Raw genomic sequence first — 8618 nt, 5'->3', positions numbered from 1 at the left:
ACAGAGACAGAGTGAATGTGTGTGTGTGAGAGAGAGAGCGAGAGCGTGAATGTGTGTGTGTGTGTGAGAGAGAGAGAGAGAGAGAGAGAGAGCGAGCGAGAGCGTGAATGTGTGCGTCAGAGAGAGAGTGAATGTGTGTGTGTTTGAGAGAGAGAGAGCGAGAGCGTGAATGTGTGCGTGAGAGAGAGTGAATATGTGTGTGTGTGAAAGAGAGAGAGTGAATGTGTGTGTGTGAAAGAGAGAGAGAGAGCGAGAGCGTGGATGTGTGTGTGTGAAAGAGAGAGAGTGAATGTGTGTGTGTGTGAAAGAGAGAGAGAGAGCGTGAATGTGTGTGTGTGAAAGAGAGCGAGAGCGAGAGCGTGGATGTGTGTGTGTGAAAGAGAGAGAGTGAATGTGTGTGTGTGGAAGAGAGAAAGAGAGAGAGCGTGAATGTGTGTGTGTGTGTGAAAGAGAGAGAGAGAGAGAGAGAGAGAGAGAGAGAGAGGGCGTGAATGTGTGTGTGTGAAAGAGAGAGAGTGAATGTGTGTGTGTGAAAGAGAGAGAGAGAGAGAGAGAGAGCGTGAATGTGTGTGTGAGAGAGAGACAGAGCGAGAGAGCGAGAGCGAGAGAGAAAAAAAGTGAATGTGTGTGTGAGTGTGTGTGTGTGTGTGTGTGTGTGTGTGTGTGTGTGTGTGTGTGTGTGTGTGTGTGTGTGTGTGTGTGTTACATAGTAACATAGTAGGAATGACCTATCCCGTTTTGTAGCCACGGCACTTCACCTGTTGCAAAGGGGGACAAACAAACAAACAAATAAATAAAATCTTCTATGTGCGCTTCACCAACTCGGCACGGTGGCGTGGTGGTGGTGATGGTGGTGACGGTGTGTTGTGGTGGTGGTGATGGTGTGTTGTGGTGGTGGTGATGGTGTGGTGTGGTGGTGGCGTGATACACCGAGAGTCAAGTTCATACATGTTGACAGACTTCAGTAAGCAAACCGTTTTTTTTAATCTCGTTAAAACCTGACTCCCAGACACGTTTCCTCTCGTGGTGCTTTAGAGTTGGGGGTGGGGGTGGGGGAGGGGGAGGGGGCGGGGTGGGGGGCACATTTCCTGGGTAAAGGTCATACTGTATAGTTTACGTCTACAGATCTTACCAAAGCCTTTTTTTGCACTGCTATAATATCAAACTTAAAACTGAAGCCTTAAAACGTAAATGTTTCATGACTCGGTGGGACAGTGTCAGTTATAACGGACGTTATAACGTCAGTTATGAAGACGTACCAGTTGAAGCCAAAAATGTCCACCCCGGCCATTGTTCACAGCGTTACAGTGAGAGGACTGTAGGACTGTGCCGCAGTCACCATGAAAAGCTGGGTTCTGCTCGTCGTATGGGGGAGTTGGAAATTTCCCGGGTGTTTCTTTCACTGCGGTATTTTTCATGGCACGTCTGCACCGCCAGCCGGCGCACAGGAGGGATGCTGGACGGGGTATAATGAGCGGAAAGGAGCCTAAAAAATGTTCGAATCCCCGGGTGCGGCTTGGTCGGGCGTCCCTTACAGACACAATTGGCCGTGTCTGCGGGTGGGAAACCGGATGTGGGTATTAGTCCATGGGCCAGAGCCCAAAATTTCCTATTTCGGTACACTCAAGGTGGCAAAACTTACTTATAATTTTTGAAAGGATCCATGTCTGTAGATGATATTTTGGTATGATAACCATTCCTGAGTGGCAGCTGTATCACAGTTATCAGCTCATGAAGTTAACCACCCCCTAAAGTAAATTGCATTTTAGACGCTGGTGCATATCCTGGTTTAGCCTCATGGTCAGGACATTTTTCAATGTTCTATAATATTGTCTTTGGTATCATTTTAAAGGGGACCTTCTTAGCTTTCATTCAAGCCCTGTTGTGGATATTTCTCACAAATATAGAGGTCACTTGAGCTCTTCAACCCGTCAATAACACACATCTTTCTGCAATTTTCGCCTAAACTATATACTTTCTTTTAGCCCTGTGGCATCTAGGAATATCAGGGACACAAAACACAAACACTGGAATACTCACAGGACTGTAAAGATTCAGGAAATGTATAATATACCCATACTATTTCATTGTGTGAGGTGATTGTGAACCTTAAATTAGAAGGGCATTATTACTAAGAAACTAACTAGACCAAAGCCAGTTAGTCCATGGGTCACACCAGATATCGATATCACCCAAGGTGACACAACTTCACTGGTGCCATTTTATTTGGTACACTAACAGAAGTAAAATAATACATGATAACCTTTCCAAATGAGCAGCTATTTCATTTTTCTTTCAGGAAACCTGTTTCTGTGCCTCTCACGATTGTGTATTTGCCCAGATTTTTACAAATATAGCATTTCAACACCCCTGGTACTGATTAGCCTAGCTTAAACTCTGGGACAGTTCTTAGTTGGCCAACAACCAAGGATAACCAGTACTGTGTACTTCCATTCATTGTGCTAAGCTAGGCTAACGTGCAGCCAGATAGCTTTCTACTAAACACATATAGAGGAAACTGGTATCTATCTTCTTGTCTCACTCTGGAGAAGATTGTAAGCTAATTTCCCATAATGTTAGCATGTTCTTTTAATGTATATGTTAATATGATTAGTTAAAGTGGCTACGAGGAACTTTCATCTTGTGTTGATTTTAGCGGCCTCATGTGGACAAAATACAGCAGTTGCATAGCAACTAGGTAATGTATCTATTTGTGGCTATGTAAGATAAATAATGGTAATATGACGCTGGTGAAGCAAAGTAAACTTTGTTTTAGTAGTGTTCATACACCTAAGTTACATGTATTTGTTTGTATGTGGCAGGTGAAAACTGACTGAATATGGCCACTGGTGAACAAGCAAGTTTTTACCCAATACCAAAGCGCCCACGGGTGGAGTGCGTTATCCACTGTTCTGATGATACAGATAAGCTGGTTTCACTACAAAGTGTCGACTCATGGAGAACTCTGCTCAGGGCAGCTCAGATACGAAATCATGCACCAGTTTTGAAACTGGCAAAAGACATTCCTGAGGGACAGATTCCAGCAATCTACTACCACAGAAAGTGTCGCAGTATCTTCACTATGAAGCAAATTCTTGATGGCCTCCTTGCAAAAGAAAAGAAAAGTTGTGTCTCTGCTGAAGAGAAACAATCTAAGAGAGTAGCTCGACATGCTCCAAGTACATCTAGGACTTATGATGCAGAGTGCATATTTTGTCAGAAAAACAGCAAATATTCCAAGAGACAGAATACGAGAGAAGTACTGGTGCAGTGTCGAGAACTGCGAGCTGATGCAAAGATCAGGAGTGCAGCCACAAAGAAAAGGGACAGCAGAATCCTTGCCATTGTGAGTAGAGACCTTGTAGCAGCTGAAGGGCACTACCACAGGTCATGCTATAGACTTTACACCAAAGAAGAGGTTTCCAAAGGAGAGGTTGCCAGCAATGAAGATGATGATGCTGCAGCCCAGTATGAAGCTGCTGTGAATAAGGCATACAATGAGCTGTTCCTCTTCATCAGGATGGAGCTTTTTGGCAATCCTCAATTGATGACAATGACTGATCTCTCTTCTAGACTGGTAGCTTCAATGAACTCCCAAGGCATTGCCCAAGTCAAGGAATCAACCAAGAAGCACATAAGGCGAAACCTGGAGAGTGAGTTTGCTGGAGCCTTGCAGATATTCCCTGATGAGAAAGGAAAATTCCTCCTCTATCCCGATAACTTGTCCATGAGGGAACTTGCCAAAGAAAATCAGTCTCTCAAAAGGGAGCTGCAGACCCTGAAAAGTGTCAGTGCACAAGATGTTATAGCCAAAGCAGCCATCAAATTGAGAGCAGACATTAAAAGTCAAGATGTTCCTCAAACCTGGCCGCCTGAAGTCAAACCAGAAGCAGAATGTCCTACCATACCAGAGTCGCTCATTATCTTCCTGTACTCTCTACTCACAGGCTCAAATGATCCTGATCATGCATCCCAGAGAGTGCAGTGCCTTCTGCAGTCATTTGGCCATGACATAGTATATGCAGTGACATGTGGAAATACCAAGCCTTCCAAGCACATTGTTCTGCCATTCAGTGTCAAATCGTTGACAGGAAATGTAGAGTTGATAAACATCCTCAACCGACTTAGTCACAGTGTGTCCTATTCACAGATGGAAGAGATCAACACTGCCCTGTGTCTCCAGAAACTCTCATCATCAGGGAGTGGCATTGCCCTTCCAGCTAACATCCATCCTGGCATATTCACAACTTTAGCCTGGGACAATATCGACCGTCTTGAAGAAACTGTCAGTGGTGAGGGAACATCTCAGAGAGTCAATGGGATTGCTGTGCAAGCAAAGCCAGTCAACCCACTTCCTGTCCAACCCATGCCCACTGTTCCCAAAACAAAGAAGAGAAGCATTGATGGACCCCGACCAATGTTACCAACTTACAATGCTGGACAACGGGTAGGGCCACCACAAAGCAAAAAGTCAGATGCCGATACTGCAGCCAATACTAAGCTTGCCAGAGAGAAAAACCTTCTTTGGGTCCTAGCACGCATGTCACAACAAGAAGAACAGTCAGTCAGCAGCTGGACAGGCTTCAACATCCTGACTCGAGGAGAGATGACGGTCATCCCCGACAATATAGGCTATCTGCCTACCATCAATGCTCCAGCAACACAAATGTCTACTGTCAACGAGGTGCTTAACCAGTCACTGAGCATCATGCAGTGCTTAGGCCTGAGGAAGATTGTCTGTGTCTTTGACCAAGCCCTTTATGCGAAGGCTGTCGAGATCACATGGAAACACCATGACAAGTTCCATGATATCATCGTTAGGCTTGGGGTATTCCACACCATCTGCACACTGCTGGCAATAATAGGAAAGCGTTTCCAAGATGCTGGACTCAAAGACCTCCGCATTGAGTCTGGCATGATTGCAGAAGGCTCAATTGCTGGTGTTATGGATGGCCGCAAGTACAACAGGGCAGTGCGACTACACAAGCTCCTGTATGAGGCTCTCATGCAACTGACCTTGAATGGTTTCCTGTCCTGGTTGGAAGAAACTCACAGGAATGACATGGTTCACCTGAATGAGACACTGAAGACCATTGACAGCCTTGGGAAAGAAGTCTCACAACATGCTTTGAAGGAGGTCCTCGAGAACAGCTCTTGTACACGCATCATGGATCTATTTGAAGTCTACCGTGAGTTCCTTAGAGGTGGAAACGGCAGCCTCTCGAACTTCTGGATGTCCTATTTGGACATGGTTGAAATCTTGTTGGGGCTCATCCGAGCATCCAGAGAGGGAGACTGGATGCTACACTTGGCTAGCATTCGAGCAATGATCCCATGGTGCTTTGCTTATGACAGGATGAATTATGCACGCTACCTCCCCTACTACTACGCCCAGATGTCTGAGCTGCCCATCACACACCCAGATGTGTACACAGAATTCATGGAAGGAGGCTTCTCAGTCCAACTGGGCTCCACCAATCCCTTTGGCCGAATCCCTGTTGACCAAGCTATAGAAGAAACGGCGAACAAAGACACCCAAACAGCTGGAGGGACAAAGGGATTCAGCTTGAAGCCAGGAGCTGTGACCAAATATTATCTCACAGCTGAGTATAGAAGCATGTACCTCAGACAGCTGAGAGACCTGACAGGTCAAGGCAGGTGCAAATGGTCTCATCCAGATCTACAGAGTCCAAGGATCAAGAGAGATGAAGCAGATGTCCAGTCTCTCATGGACCTTATGGAGAATAACTGGCTCAATCCTATGTCCCCTGATGAGATTGATTTGGTTAGCCTCTCCACTGGCAACATGGCTCCACCTGATGTGACCATAGATCTCTTGAGAGCTCTTGAGAAAGGAGAAGAGGCCTACCAAGCATTCCAGCAAACAAGGTTAGATGCAGACCCACCACCTGTGAAATTCCACGACAAGATGACCAAGCAAAGTCTGAAAACATTCTCCAATGTCAGCGCAAAACAAGCTCATGGAAAGAAAGCACAGGATGTGGTTCTGAAGGCAAATAGAAACCTTTTCAGTCACATGATCCTGGTGGCTGAAAGCAGGAAGGTGAATCTGAAGGATGTCCTTGCCTACCCATTGGGCCCACTACCATGGGCACTGGCAAATGCTGATGGGTCCTTACGAAAAACAAACAAGGCTGCACTTGCCAGAGAGCTTGAAAAGAATGTATCTCCTGCAGAAGACATCCCAATCCCATCTACTTCCATCATTGATGGGATGAGCCTGGTCCAAAAAATGAATGGCAACAACAAAACCTTTGCACAGGTGGCAGAGCCAGCCTTGACCCAGGTCCTCCATGAGGGAGCACAGAGTGGGAGGATTGATGTTGTTTATGATGTCTATCACCAGACTTCGATCAAAGATGCTGAACGACTGAACCGGGGTGGAGACATCACTCTCCAGTACAAGAATCTTGCAGGGGGACACCACGTCCAGCAGTGGAGACAATTTCTGTGCAGTTCCTCCAACAAGACCAGTCTTATCAAGTTTCTGGTGGAAGAGTGGAAACTCCCACGATACAGAGCTATGCTGCATGGCAAGGTGTTGTACATGACCTGTGAGGAAACCTGCTACAAGTTGACAGAAGATGGGTGTGAGGAAGCAGCAGAACTTTACTCCACACATGAAGAAGCTGACACCCGTCTGCTCCTGCATGCATTGTATGCAGCAAATGCGGGCTCAAAGTCAGTTATCATCACAGCTGAGGACACTGATGTCATGGTGCTTTGTCTTGGCTTCCAGAAGGACATCACCTGTCCCATCTACCAGAAGTGTGGGACTCAGAACCGCACACGGTTTGTCGACATCACCAAACTGGCAAGTTCACTTGGAGACAGCATCTGTGACAGCCTAATTGGCTTACATGCCTTCACAGGCTGCGACACTGTCAGTGCATTCGCTGGTCGAGGGAAGCTGAATGCCCTGAAGATAGTGAGAAAGCACACTTCCTGCCAAGAGACTTTTAGTCAACTGGGACAGACATGGAATGTGAGTGATGAGCTGTTCCAGAAAATTGAGCAGTTCACCTGTCGGATGTATGTTGCTAATAGCAGCACTGCTGAGGTGAACAAACTGCGTTACCAGCTCTTCTGCACCAAAAGGGGAGAGGTTGAGGCCAGCCAGCTGCCACCATGTAGAGACTGTCTCTTTATGCATGTTCAACGAGCCAACTATCAGGCAGCAATATGGAAGTGCTGTCTGCAGGCTAACCCTGTGGTGCCAAGCCCTACTGAGTATGGATGGACAGACGATGAAGGCAAGCTGGCCATTTACTGGATGCGCTCCCCACCTGCACCAGATGTGGTCTTGGAAATGCTAACATGCAAGTGTGTGCATTCATGCAAAATGCCAAGCTGCATGTGCCTGTCAAATGGACTTCCATGCACAGACATGTGCAGGTTACAGACCTGCAGTAACCAAAAACAGCAGGATGGTCCAGAACTGGACTTTGAACTTGGGGAGTCAGATGATGAGAGAAACGAGCAGTTTGATGAATGACAGTGTGATGATTCTGATGGTATTACTGTGGTAGTAGTCTATTGATGCACAGGATGTTGATTCTGGACTTGGTTACCCAGAGCTTGATAACAATAATGTAACCATATTCACATATACCCATTACCCTACCCATTACCATTACATATACCCACTAATGATATGGGATTACATGTATCATTGACTAAGTATATGTAAATGTCAATGTTGTTTAAAATATTAAAATAGTTCATTACCTCACTATGGTATTCCTTTTTATCATGTATTTTGATTGTGTATTTAAACAAATGTATAGAGCCCAGTTTGTGACCTAACTGGCTTTGGTCTAGTTCTCATTTAAGGCTCACAATCACCTCACACAATGAAATAGTATGGGTATATTATACATTTCCTGAATCTTTACAGTCCTGTGAGTATTCCAGTGTTTGTGTTTTGTGTCCCTGATATTCCTAGATGCCACAGGGCTAAAAGAAAGTATATAGTTTAGGCGAAAATTGCAGAAAGATGTGTGTTATTGACGGGTTGAAGAGCTCAAGTGACCTCTATATTTGTGAGAAATATCCACAACAGGGCTTGAATGAAAGCTAAGAAGGTCCCCTTTAAAATGATACCAAAGACAATATTATAGAACATTGAAAAATGTCCTGACCATGAGGCTAAATCAGGATATGCACCAGCGTCTAAAATGCAATTTACTTTAGGGGGTGGTTAACTTCATGAGCTGATAACTGTGATACAGCTGCCACTCAGGAATGGTTATCATACCAAAATATCATCTACAGACATGGATCCTTTCAAAAATTATAAGTAAGTTTTGCCACCTTGAGTGTACCGAAATATCGTCTGGCCCATGGACTAATGTATCCTGGTCGCTGCACTCATGGCCGGATTAACCCACCACGGGGCCCCGGGGCACGCACGTCCATTGCCCCCCCCCCCCCGCCCCATCAGATAGGCTACGCAAACAATACTAAACATTGCTAAATGTAAAACTAATGCAAATAGCCAAAATGCTAGTCGACGCTATGCTAATCTGCATGGGATTGGGATGGCGACTACAAAGTACAACACAATTTTGACTCTCAAAACAAACAGAGATGAGAAT

The sequence above is a fragment of the Lampris incognitus genome, chromosome 3 (genome assembly GCF_029633865.1).
Source record: "Lampris incognitus isolate fLamInc1 chromosome 3, fLamInc1.hap2, whole genome shotgun sequence".
NCBI lineage: Eukaryota > Metazoa > Chordata > Actinopteri > Lampriformes > Lampridae > Lampris > Lampris incognitus.
Note: the sequence above shows the minus strand (reverse complement) of the source record.